The sequence below is a fragment of the Dipodomys merriami genome, unplaced genomic scaffold, assembly GCF_024711535.1.
Source record: "Dipodomys merriami isolate MVZ:Mamm:240054 unplaced genomic scaffold, mDipMer1.0.p SCAF_3, whole genome shotgun sequence".
NCBI lineage: Eukaryota > Metazoa > Chordata > Mammalia > Rodentia > Heteromyidae > Dipodomys > Dipodomys merriami.
Genome location: NW_027204492.1, coordinates 73,612,485 through 73,625,065, shown reverse-complemented (window position 1 = coordinate 73,625,065; position 12,581 = coordinate 73,612,485). Strand labels below are relative to the sequence as shown.

Below are 12,581 nucleotides of genomic sequence, written 5' to 3'. Positions count from 1 at the left end.
CTGCTATGTGCATGTGCACGTGCGCGCGCACACACACACACATACATGTACATATATGTATGCACATGCACATGCACACAAAGAAGTATATTTTTTCCTAATAAACTTTCAGTTAAAAAATCTTTATTGGAATTGGTACCTGTGACCTCCACATAAGACACAAGATATCCGTATGTTCCAGAAATACCATAGCCTTTCTTTGAGAGAATAGGGGTCATCATGTCCAAGGTCTTCTGGTGAGTTTTGTGAGAATAGTAAAAGGGATGGGTATTGAGGAGAAAAACATCCAAATAAGGGGGTTCTGCCTTGCTTCTAAAACAATCCTGCCTTACCAAGCAATGCTCTCTCAGGAAAAAGATGTAGGCAGGCTGCTCTCAGTCAGCCACATTGTCCTGCAAAGAGGTTTAGGCAGTGAGGGTGATTAGTAACTTCCCAAACTCTAATTCAGACATAGGCTTTCAGTCCAACAGTCATATTTTTTGTATATGCCTGTAATGGAGCTTGAACTCAGGGCCTGAGCACTGTTCCTTAGCCTTTTCACTCAAGGTTTATGCTCTTCCAATTGATCCAGAGCTCTGTTTCTGGCTTTTGGTAGTTAACTGGAGATAAGAGTCTTTCTGCCTGGTCTGGCTTCAAACCATCATCTCAGCCTCCTGATTAGCTAGGATAATAATCATGAGCCACCAGTACCCCACAACAGAATCTTTCCCAGCATTGGACCCAGAGCCACAGTCCTAAACGGATACAGTGGTAGCTGTAGTGACATTTGGGAATCCAGATAGACAGATCTAGAGAAGGGAGAAGCTGCTGGGCTAAGCAGGTACAAGTTTATGCCATCAGAGGGAGATAGTAGCTCACCTGAGAGTCCATAGATCATTCCCACCTCAAATGGAAGCCAGAAAGCTGGCTTTTGGTGTTCTTTCAGGTGACCAAGAGGTACATGTACATTTTCCTGGTCTAGAAATTCCTCAAGAATCGTTTGAAGAACAGGGTCATTTCCAGGTAATGTCTCCTTTGGCACCTAGAAATGCTGACTCCAGCTCGATGGTAGGTTCTATGACCAAGTTAAAGTGAAAAATGTACAATTTTCAATTATACAACCCATGGACAAAAAGACACCCCCTTTCCATTAAGGATTGTGTGAAAATTGTGACACAGGGTTGTACTACACGGGATGTGTAAGGCATTACAGCAGGTTGGAGGGTGATAGGAGAGGACAGAACATTAATCATTTCTTGTCTGGTGTCTGCTAGGTTAATGTCTAGTCTTACAAAAAGATTTAGAGAGGTTCAAAGAAAAACTAGGTATGATGGTTGAGGGGCAAAGGCAGAGTCTATCGCAGAAAGAAAGTTGAGGGTCTGGGAGCAGGAACCTTGGACAAGGATCACTGTAGGTACAGGCAGTATTACAGGAACGAGAATTCCCCTGAGGGGAGAAAGCAAGCAGACCTGACCTGGAACCTAGTGTGTATGTTGATTGCTGGCTTGTCCAAAGGACAATGAATTGTCAAAATTCAGTGTGTGCTCTATGTCAACCAATCCTAAAGATCTCCTTCTCTCAGGCCCTTTAGAGATACTTCCTTTATTTTCCACATTAGAGTTAGTTGGGCTGGCTTGTCTTATATTTGTTGTCCCTTACTTGTTTGTTTGATTTGATGCTGGGGCTTGGACTCAGGGCCTGAGTACTGTTTCTTAGATTTCCATGAAGGCTGGTTCCCTACTATTTAGGCCACAGCTCTACTCCCAGCTTTTTTTGTGGTTAATTGGAGATAAGAGTCTTAGGGACTTTTCTGCCTGTGTTAGCTTCAAACCACAATCCTCTCATCTCAGCCTCCAGAGTAGTTAGGATTACAGGGGTGTATTTAAGAAGTCTCAGATTTACACTGGCTTGTGCCTTTGCCCACTTCTGGTCATTGTCATTGTTGCTGCTGAGGCTGCTGACCTAGGCCTGAGGTGGAGAGGGAAGCAGGATGTAGGCAGGAGTGAGAGGAGGTAGTCTAGGAGTTAGAACAAGCCCTTCCTCAATGCCTGGGGAGATAGAGCCATTGGAGCCACCGCTGCTACTGCCTGTGTGGCTACTGCTGCTGCTCTTCCACATGCCCGCCCACAGGACAAAGCACTAGGCCATGTCCTTGTCCCCTGGCAGCAGCCACCAGCCTAGCCTAAGCTACACCATTCCCACTTGTACCATGTCTGTCAGCAACTTGGCACTGCTACCTCATGACTATTGTACCATGCCCAGGGGGAACAGGATGCTATTCTCCACCATGCTGGGAGGAATAATTATGATCACAAGTTCCTGTTATACTGTCGCAATTCTCCCATAGCTTAGTCTCCACTCTGTCATTGCCTGATATTCCTGGAGTCATCAGCACTGACACTTTAAAGACCCCAAAGTAGAAGGAAACAATTTGAAAAATTTTAACAATCATGACAGGAAGTGTGCAGTTGGGGATGATGCTCTGTTTGAAATGGGCATCTGACGCTCCTGCAAGGAATAGAAGAAAGGCAGTAATGCAGATACCTGTGATTTGGCCATTTGCAGCAATAGTTGAAAGAAGATGCAGTCCCAGCAGTCCCAGTGCAGCCTCACCTCCTCCTCTCCCTTTGGGTGCCAAAAGATGGGGGATAAGCTTCATTTCTCCTCCTTGTTTGCTGCCCTTTGCCCAATTACATGGATTACTTTGAAAGCCCGTGAGGTTATTTCTATAAAACTAAGCAGTCCACAGTTAAACTGTGGCTTCCTGTTCATCTTATATTGAGAATTCCCTTTTTGCTCTCAGGTTTATCCCGAATCTACTACCAATCTGTCTGTGGTGTCTGGAGAAGAGATAAGTCTCTCCACTAGCCCACTGGTGATGGATAAGGTGCTGGGGAAATGATTTTTTTTAAGACAGAGCTGCTCCCCGTTTCACCTTTCTGTTTGTCCTTAGAGACAACTCCTGTAGTATTACCCTGTGACATTGTTTTGATGTCTGCTTCCCTTCTTTCTTTCCTTTGGGATGAATGCACTCTATCTTTGGTTCATCTTCCCATTCCTTCCCCCCTCCTTTTCTTACCACATTTGTGCAAATATGTTTAAACTCTTCAACAGAAGAGAACCCAGTGATTTGCTCTTCTGTTGTGCTTCCCTGTGTGCATCTTGTTGCTGGCAGAGTTTTCTTGTACTATGAAGTCCAAATGATTTTGTTTGCTCCTAGAGTAGGTCCATATGAAATAATAGAAGGACTTGGTAGATAAGGCCTGATGGTGGTATTCTGCCAGATAATAACTGAGAATGACTTCCAAAGAATGTTGAACCATTTCAGTACCCCTTCTCAGCTGTCACTGCATTAAAATCAGATGAACATTGTAAAAAAAATCCAATGACATGGAAGTCTTGGTTTTGTGTCATACAGCACCCTTGAGAACTACTGGTTCAAATTCTTTGGTGTAGGACATATTTTGACATTGTTATGATGGGTGAGGGGAGATAAGTCCTAATGAACCTGGGTTTTTAGACTGAAAGTTTGAAATTTCTTCAATCTTGAGAGAAGGGGACAAACAGCTGAAATATATGTAAAAACTATTTGTGTTAAGCCTAGCACTAGAAACACCATTATAAGGCAAGATACAAGAGGAAATAAAAGTCAGGGGAAATACAATTGAATAACTCCATGAACTACTAAAAACATGTTTGGAGCCATCAGAAATAGTCATTCTTCTTGGTAAGAAATGTACGCATTATCCTGCCCATGTAATTGTAACCCCTCTGTACAGTATGTTCACAAATAAAATAAAATAAAATAAAAAAGAAATAGTCATTCTTGACTCCCTTTAAATATAAAGCCTTGGACAAAAATATTAATTTTCCATCTATCAAAGGTGTATAGAGAGACTTTAAAGATAGTATGATTTTTTGTATGTATAAAAACATCTCAGCTGGGACAGGTGACTCCCTTTGGATCTCGACAATTTCTCTTGTCTGAACAGTCTTTTTTTCCAAATGGTTTCTGAACGGCCTTTCTTTTGAAGATTTGCTGATAAACCACTCTGTACTTTCTCAAAGTCTCTTCTTACTGTGATTAACTTTTCCCAAATGATCTGATCTTGGAAAGACAGGCCAAGTGAGAGTTAGTCCTTTTGGCCAATTGATATAGTCCTTTTGGTCAAATTGAAGCCAACAGAGAGACTACAAGGAGTGGCTCTTAGATATGTTCCCCTGACAATTTATTAACTCTAATATTGTCCTCCTGTAGAGTTTTAAAGTTTACAAGAAAAAGCAAACCAAAACAGAGGCAACAAAAGGAAATACATAAAAGCAAACTCAATAAATAAGTCCTTGTTAAAGTTATTTTTTAATGGGATAGAGTGCAAATGCTCCAGAGAAGGACCCAAACTGTAATGACAAAATACTTAAAAAGTCACAAAACAAAACACTGTAGCATTGACATTAAGCTCTCCTTCCTACAATTGCGAATGCACACATATAAGCCTGTGAAAGTTAGCATCCCAACTCCAGGTACCAGTGGCTGATGCCCATAAACTTAGCCATTCAGGAGGCTGAGAACTGAGGATCATGGTTTGAAACCAGCTTGGTCAGGGAAGTATGTAAGATTCTTATCTCCAATTAACCACCAAAAAGCCAGAAGTAGAGCTGTGGCTCAAGTGGTAGAGCACTAGCCTTGAGGAAAAAAACTCAAGGACAATACTCAGGCCCTGAGTTCCAGCCCCAGAACTCACACACACACACACACACACACACACACACACACACACACACACACACACACACACACACACACACACACACACACACACACACACACACACACTACCATCACTGACAATCTTAAATTAGAAGACACCTGTTTGGTAAAGTTTTGTCTTAGGCTTTGCATTTTAGAAGGCATATATCTAGGGAACACGAGTACATTTACAATACAAAGGAGCTAGTAAGAATCACCATTCCAGTCACACAGATGTCTGTGTGTGTGTGTGTGTCTCTCTCATACACACAAACATACACACACATTTAGTCTGCATCATTTTCACAATAACTTCAAGTCTCTCACAATTAAATGGAGGTACAGTTACAATAACATTCATTTAGCTAAGACAAATAGGTATATACATACATATATGTATACATGTGTGAGCATACATATATACATACATATATGTATACATACATACATATATGTATACATGTGTGAGCATACATATATATATATATATATATATATATATATATATATATATATATGTAGCCAATTTTCAAAGAGCAGGTTTGATTAAATGGCAGAGAGTTTTTTGTTTGGAAAATGCCAATTATTAGCAACAGAAATGCCAAAAGCTGGAGTTTTTTTGTTTTGTTTTGTCAGTCCTGGGGCTTGAACTCTGGGTATGGGCACTATCCCTGAGCTCCTTTTGTTCATGGCTAGCATTGTATCACTTGAGCCACAACTCTACTTCCAGATTTTTCTGTGATTACTTAGAGATGAGAGTCTCATGGACTTTTCCTGCCTGGGCTGGCCTTGAACTGTGATCCTCAGATCTTAGTCTCCTGAGTAGCTAGGATACAGGTATGAGCCACCAGCATCCAGCTGCCTAAAGTTTTAATGACCATTTTTATCTTTTTAAGGTCAGACACAGTAGATAAAAAGTGATCATTTTACCAACCTTGACTATCTTGGCTTTGCAAACATTTGTACAACATTTAGATTAAACTCAGATATGCAACTGCACATACCTTTAGTCATATATGTGTGCATATGTGTGTGTGTGTGTGTATATATATATATATATATATATATATATATATATATAAATTGAATTAACGGAATTAAGATAATTTAAAACAATTGTATTTTCATAGTTGTAACATGGTCATTTAAAAGACTTAGACAAATAGTTAAACTCTAATTTAGTAAAGGTTTAGGGGTGGTTTGGGGGGGGCAGTCCTGGGGCTTGAATTCAGGCCTTTTTTTGCTGAAGGATAACAGTCTATCACTTGAACCATAGCTTTATTTCCAGCCCTTTTTTTTTGGTGGACATAAGAGTTTCCAAATAAGTCAGTCTGGGCTGCTTTCCAACTACAATCCTCAGAGCTCAGCCTCCTAAGTAGCTAGGATTGCAAGTGTGAATCACTAGTGCTTGGCTAAGGTTTAGTCATTTAAGTTTCCTAAAGCCTGATAGGCAAATATCCTGATGAAATACTTGTTTGAACTAATACTACTTTTGAAAAAGTCTTGTTATTATATACCTAGAAAATTAGGTTTTTGTTTTGCATCAGTACATTGAATTTTGACCTTATAAACTTTATAGGTAACTTTTAAAATCAAAACCAACTTAACACACTTATAAGGAATTTATTTTATTTTAAATTTATTTTTATGCTGGTCCTGGGGCTTGAACTCAGGGCCTGGGTGTTGTCACTGAGCTTCTTTTACTCAAGGCTAGCACTCTACCACTTGAGCCACAGCTCCACTTTTGGATTTTGGGTGGTTAAATGGAAATAAGAATCTCAAACTTTCCTGCCCAAGCTGACTTTGAACCACGATCCTCTGATCTCAGCCTCCTGAGCAGCTAGTATTACATGCATGAGCCACCATCACTCTGAAAAAAAAATTGTTATATAAGTATTTTTAACTCTTTTTAAGTTTACTATGTCTCCAACACCTTTTTATTTGCATATTTTCAAGGTCTCCAAATTGAGCACATTTCTCCACTTCTCTTATAGAGGTAAAAGTAGCCAATGCTGGCTAACATGGAAAGATACAGAAAAGTACTTAGAATAAAATTGAGCTCACGCAGGGATTGTTGGTAGTTCATGCCTGTAATCTTAGCTAATTAGGAGGCAGAGATCTGAGTATCACAGTTTGAATGCCAAACTGGACAGGAAAGTTGGTGAGACTCATCTCCAATTAACCACCAAAACCAAAATTACAGCTATGGCTCAGAGAGTAGAGCTATAGCTTTGACTGAGGCCCCAAGTTCAAGCTCCAGTACTGACACCAAAACAAAAATAAACAAAAAAAAATGTGAATATAGCAGCTGCAGGAGACCTATTTCATCTTCCCTCCTCTCCATCCAGGGTCAAATAGCTGTGAATATCTAGAGTCTTAAAAGTGTGTTTTATTTTCTGGCTTGATTCAGCAAAGATGAAACTGGATTTTAGAGTTCTACTCAAAGTTCGGGAGTCCCCAGTTAGGACTGGCAACTCCCCCCACATATACCAGATAAAAAGATCTGGTAGCCAGGCACCAGTGGCTCACACCTGTAATCCTAGCTACTCAGGAGGCTGAGATATGAGGATCGTGGCTCAAAGCCAGCCTGGGCAAGAAAGTCCATGAGACTCTTATCTCCAATAAACCACCAGAAAACTGGAAGTGTTGCTGTGGCTCAAGTGGTAAAGCCCTAGCCTTGAGCTGAAGAGCTGAGGGACAGCTCCCAGGACCAGAATTTAAACCCCACAACCAATAATAATAAAAAAAAGAACCTGGTGGGCTGGGAATGTGGGTCAGTGGTAGAGCGCTTGCCTTGCATGCATGAGGCCCTGGGTTCGATTCCTCAGCACCACATAAGCAAAAAGAAAAAAGCTGGAAGTGGTGCTGTGGCTCACGTGGTAGAGCGCTAGCCTTGAGCTGAAGAGCTGAGGGACAGTGCCCAGGCCCAGAGTTCAGGCACCACAACCGGACCCCCCCCAAAAAAAAAGAACCTGGTAAAAGGCAGAGAAAGGAGGCTTATTGTATAGTAGCTGTAAAGCCAAATTCAGCACACTACAAAGCAGAAACAGGTTTACACTCGGAGTGTAAACTTGTTGAACCACTTTGGAAAGCAGTATAGAGGTTCCTCAAAAGACTCCACATAGAGCTCCCCTATGACCCAGCAATCCCACTTTTGGGCATTTACCCAAATGATCACAAACAAGACCATACTAAAGCTACAGGCACAACTATGTTTATTGCAGCATTATTTACCATAGCTAAGATATGGAACCAACCCAGATGCCCCTCAGTAGATGAATGGATCATGAAAATGTGGTATATATACATGAATTCTATGCCTCCATCAGAAAGAATGACATTGCCCCATTTGTTAGGAAATGGAAAGGCTTGGAAAAAATTATATTAAGTGAAGTAAGCCAGGCCCAAAGAAACATAGGTCCCATGGTTTCCCTTATTTGCAATAACTAGTATATGTCTGAGACAAGCAGAAAAGGTCAGATAAGTTGATGTTAGGGAAATGAACCCTAAGATATGTATTCAAATGTTTTTTTTTTCTTTCATGCGATTGTTTCTAACACATTTACAATATTATTTCTTTGTTGCTTTGTATGTCCCTCCCCCACAGTATAACCCCTGCTTTCACTGTATTTGATGTCGGTATAATTTGTGGAGGGGAAGGGGAAAAACAAATCGTTTAAATAGGGATACAGGTGGACCCATTGCAACAATGAGATGTACAAGTTGTTATGTCGAAAACGAACTTTACAACTTTGGTGGGGGGGGGGAGGATTGGGTAGGGGGGGAGTGGGAGGAAGAGGGGAAGGGATGGGAAGGGGAAACAAAGGAGGAAGCTACAATTCTTGATAAGAAATGTACTCATGGGCTGGGAAGGTGGCTCAGTGGTAGAGCGCTTGCCTTGCAATGCTTGAGGCCCTGGGTTCAATTCCTCAGCACCACATAAGCAAAAAGAAAAAAGCCAGAAGTGGCGTTGTGGCTCAAGTGGTAGAGCTCTAGCCTTGAGCTGAAGAGCTGAGGGACAGTGCCCAGGCACAGAGTTCAGGCCCCACAACCGGACCCAAAAAAAACCAACAAAAAAAAAGAAATGTACTCATTATGTTGCCCATGTAATTTGTAACCCCTCTGTACAGTATTTTCACAATAAAAAAAGATTAAAAGAAACATGACTTCATCTCAAAAACAAAAACAAAACAAAACAAAAGCAGAAACAGGTTGTTGTTTAGCGCAGAGGGCTGACTTACTTTAAACTGGTTGGCTTGCACCACAGGGATTGTCAAGGAGATACTTGCTAAACTGCAAGGTTCCTTTCTTAAACAAACACCACCTGTGGCCTGACTGCGGGGGGGGGGGGGGGGGTCACCATGCCCTCCAGCACCTGCCTGCCTGCGATTGTGTCAAGGATTTTTTATGTTCCTAATCGCCCTGGAATTGCTTCTTCTGTTCATTCCCAGGCTGGACTCATGGTCAGCTGCATAACTTATACTTCAGTAGATGACAGCTAGCTCAAGATGGAGTCACTCAGGCCTCAGACTCTTCAGTAGCCAGGGAAAGCTAGGACTTTACTGTATCTTCAGCTGTCTTCAAAATTAGGCTATTTGAGCCAGGTGTTGGTGGTTCATGCCTGGAATCTTAACTACTCAGGAGGCTGAGGTCAGGATTACGGTTCAAAGCCAGACAAAGCAAGAAAGCCCATGAGACTCTTATCTCCAATAACTACCAAAAAGCTGGAAATAGTGCTATGGCTCCCAGTGGTAGAGAACTAGCCTTGAGCACAATCCTAGGCCCTGAGTTCAAACCCAAATATTGGCACAAAAGACCAATTTTGATCCCATAAATGAGACAATACTTGTGTGTGTGTGTGTGTGTGTGTGAGAGAGAGAGAGAGAGAGAGAGAGAGAGAGAGAGAGAGAGAGAGAGAGAGAGAGAGAGAGAGAGAGAGAGACGCATGTGCCAATCCTGGAGCTTGAACTCAGGGCCTGAGTGCTGTCCCTGAGCTTTTTTGCTCAAGGCACTAGCACTCTACCACTTGAGCCACAGCTCCATTTCTGGCTTTTTTGTTGGTAGTTTATTGGAGATAAAAGTCTCATGGACTTTCCTCTGAAATGGAGCTGTGAAACCTGGAAAAGGTTTGGGAAGTTGGAATGCTGCATCCATAGCACTCGGAACACAGAGAACTGGCCATTGAAGGGTTAAAACAGACAGCTCTGGAGAGGGTTAAGAGACTGGAATATCACCTCCCTTCCTTAGTGATGGTAGAGCTGATAGCTTAACCATGGAGGCTAGATAAAGTAAAATACATGTCTGAACATTGCCTGGGTTGCAGTCTCCTTTCTCAAAACAATAAGAGAACCAGTGTTTGTCACAAACTCAGTTTGGGCTCTAGATTGTAATGTTAGTATAGATGTTTTATATTTGCATGTATCCATGGTAACCTTCCCTGTGGAAACTCAAATAAATATGCTTGCTTGTGAGAACTCAGGGTCCAAGTGCCTATAGGCCTTGGGACTCCTGGTTTCCCTGCTATATCTCTGTTTATATTTCTGTGTTTTCTAATTTCTTCAGCTCTAGTATCCCATGGTGATGCACCAGGTTGTGGTTAGCAATATCAGCTGATTTCAAATCTCCATCCTCAGATCTCAGCTTCCTGACTAATTAGGATTATAGGCATGACCCACCAGCACCCACTAGAAATGACTATATTTTTAAGAGAGAAAGAGAATACTGCTGGGAAGCACAACAGAGGCCAACAGAAAAGCATAGAAAGCCTGAGAAAGCACAGAAAAGCAACAAACATACCTAAGCCATTCCTTGCAGTGAAGACAGGGATGGACTTGGAACTGTTTGCAGCTTTTCTGTTGGCTTGGCCTCTATGGGCTTTCCTATTGTCCTGCTCCCTTTTTTAATGATTTCCAGCACTCTTCCCCTCTCTCTTCAGAATATAGTTGTTTTTGTGTTACCTAACTCTTCTCATTCAGGGAACTAAATGGTCTGTTTTAAATTATTTCTGGAATCATGAAGGTTACTTGAAGTGTTATGAGACATTATCATTAAATATTTCAGTGTGTGTTTGTCTTAAGAACAATGTTCAACCTGGCCATCAGTGGCTCATGCCTATAATCCTAGCTACTCAGGAGGCTGAGATCTGTGGATGGAGGTTTGAATGCAGCCCAGAGAGAAAAGTCCTTGAGAATCTTATGACCAATTAGTCACCAATAAGCCAGAAGTGGAGTTGTGGCTCAAGCAGTCGAGTGCTAGCTTTAAGCAAAAAGGTTCGGACAGTGCACAGGCTCTGAGTTCATGCCCCAGGACAAGCACTCTCACACAAAAAAAGTCTTCTAGAAAATCTCATGCAGTAATTACAAGAAAAATATTGAATATTGAAGTGGTATAGAACCCTAATACATGACCACAGGAAACATGTGCTGATGGTCCCAATATTGTCCTTCTTGTGTGCTCTCTAAAAGTCCTGTTCCCAGTCACAGGTCAGGCATTATGTTGTTCCGTTTCCAAGTCTTCTCAGTGTCCTCTCCTAATTATCATTTTATTTTCCTTTTTCTTTTTAACACCTAATGATTATACTTATTAATGTGGTATAATGTTGCCCTCCATGGATCCAGTGAGTACTGATGAAATCAATGTAACTAGGATTTCTACCTCTTTGTCATTTCCCTGCTTGGAGGCTTTGAGTTCCTCTCTACTTGACCTTCACAAGTATAGGTTACTTTAAACTGTAATCATCCATTGTGTTTCATAATACTCAAATAGTTCTTTACTCTGTCATTTATAGGTTTTATTAGCCATTGTCGAACATCTTTGTATAGCTCCTGCCACCTATCCATCCCAGTTTTCATAATTATTATTTCACTTTCTTTTATTTTGATATCAGCCTTTAGCTTTTTCTTCTTCTTCATTTTTTATGCTGATCCTGAGGCTTGAACCCAGAGCCTGGGTGCTGTCCCTGAGAGTTTTTGACCAAGGCTAGCACTCTATCACTTGAGCCACAGCTGCACTTCTGGCATATTTGACAGTCAATTAAAGATAGGAGTCTCACAGACTTTCCTGCCTGGTATTTCTTTGAATAGTGATCCTCAGATCTATGCCTCCTGAGTAGCTAGGATTACAGACTTAAGCCACTAGCACTGGCTTTTAGCTTTTAGCTTTTCTTATGAGGGAGATAAATGGTATCTGTCAATTTGTCTGTAGTTTACTTCATTTATTGCCTTCTAAGTCCATCAATTTTGCCACAGATGACACAACACATTTTATTCTCTTTAAGGCTGAATAACTTTTCATTGAATATATATAGATACATGTGCTTTTTATTTAACACCTGGTTGTACTTATTAATGTGTCTGTGTGAATTGGCTATTCATGGATCAAGTGTGTACTGATGAAATCAGTATAATTAGGATTTCTGCTTCCTTGTCATTTCCCTCTTTGGAGGCTTTGACTCTCTCCTCTGTGTGTGTGTGTGTGTGTGTGTGTGTGTGTGTATATATATAGATATATATAGATATATAGATATGTGTGTGTGTGTGTGTGTTGCTTTACTTACACACCAATGAATACCTCTAGATTGAAAGCATATATTGATGTTTGTGAATAGTAGTCTCTATCTTTCCTTTTTCTGTTTTTTTAATAGGTGAAAATACTTTATTTTTATCTTTATTGAAAAGGTGATGAGCAGGGGGTTACAGTTACATAAGTAATGTAATGAGTATGTTTACTTTTACAAACTGTTACCTCAGTCTTCACACTGTAAAGTTCATTTCCAACACAGTACCAAGTGAGTATCAATCGTTTGTCCTGTTGTTTCTGTGATTCCCTTTTCCTTCCACTGATCAAATCAACTTAT

General features: G+C 41.0%; 1 pseudogene; it reads left to right on the top strand.

The window, feature by feature from the left end:
- Positions 1 to 2,125: 2,125 nt before the first annotated feature.
- Positions 2,126 to 2,482, top strand: LOC138839564 (eukaryotic translation initiation factor 4E-binding protein 2 pseudogene; annotated as a pseudogene).
- The last annotated feature ends 10,099 nt before the right edge of the window (positions 2,483 to 12,581 follow it).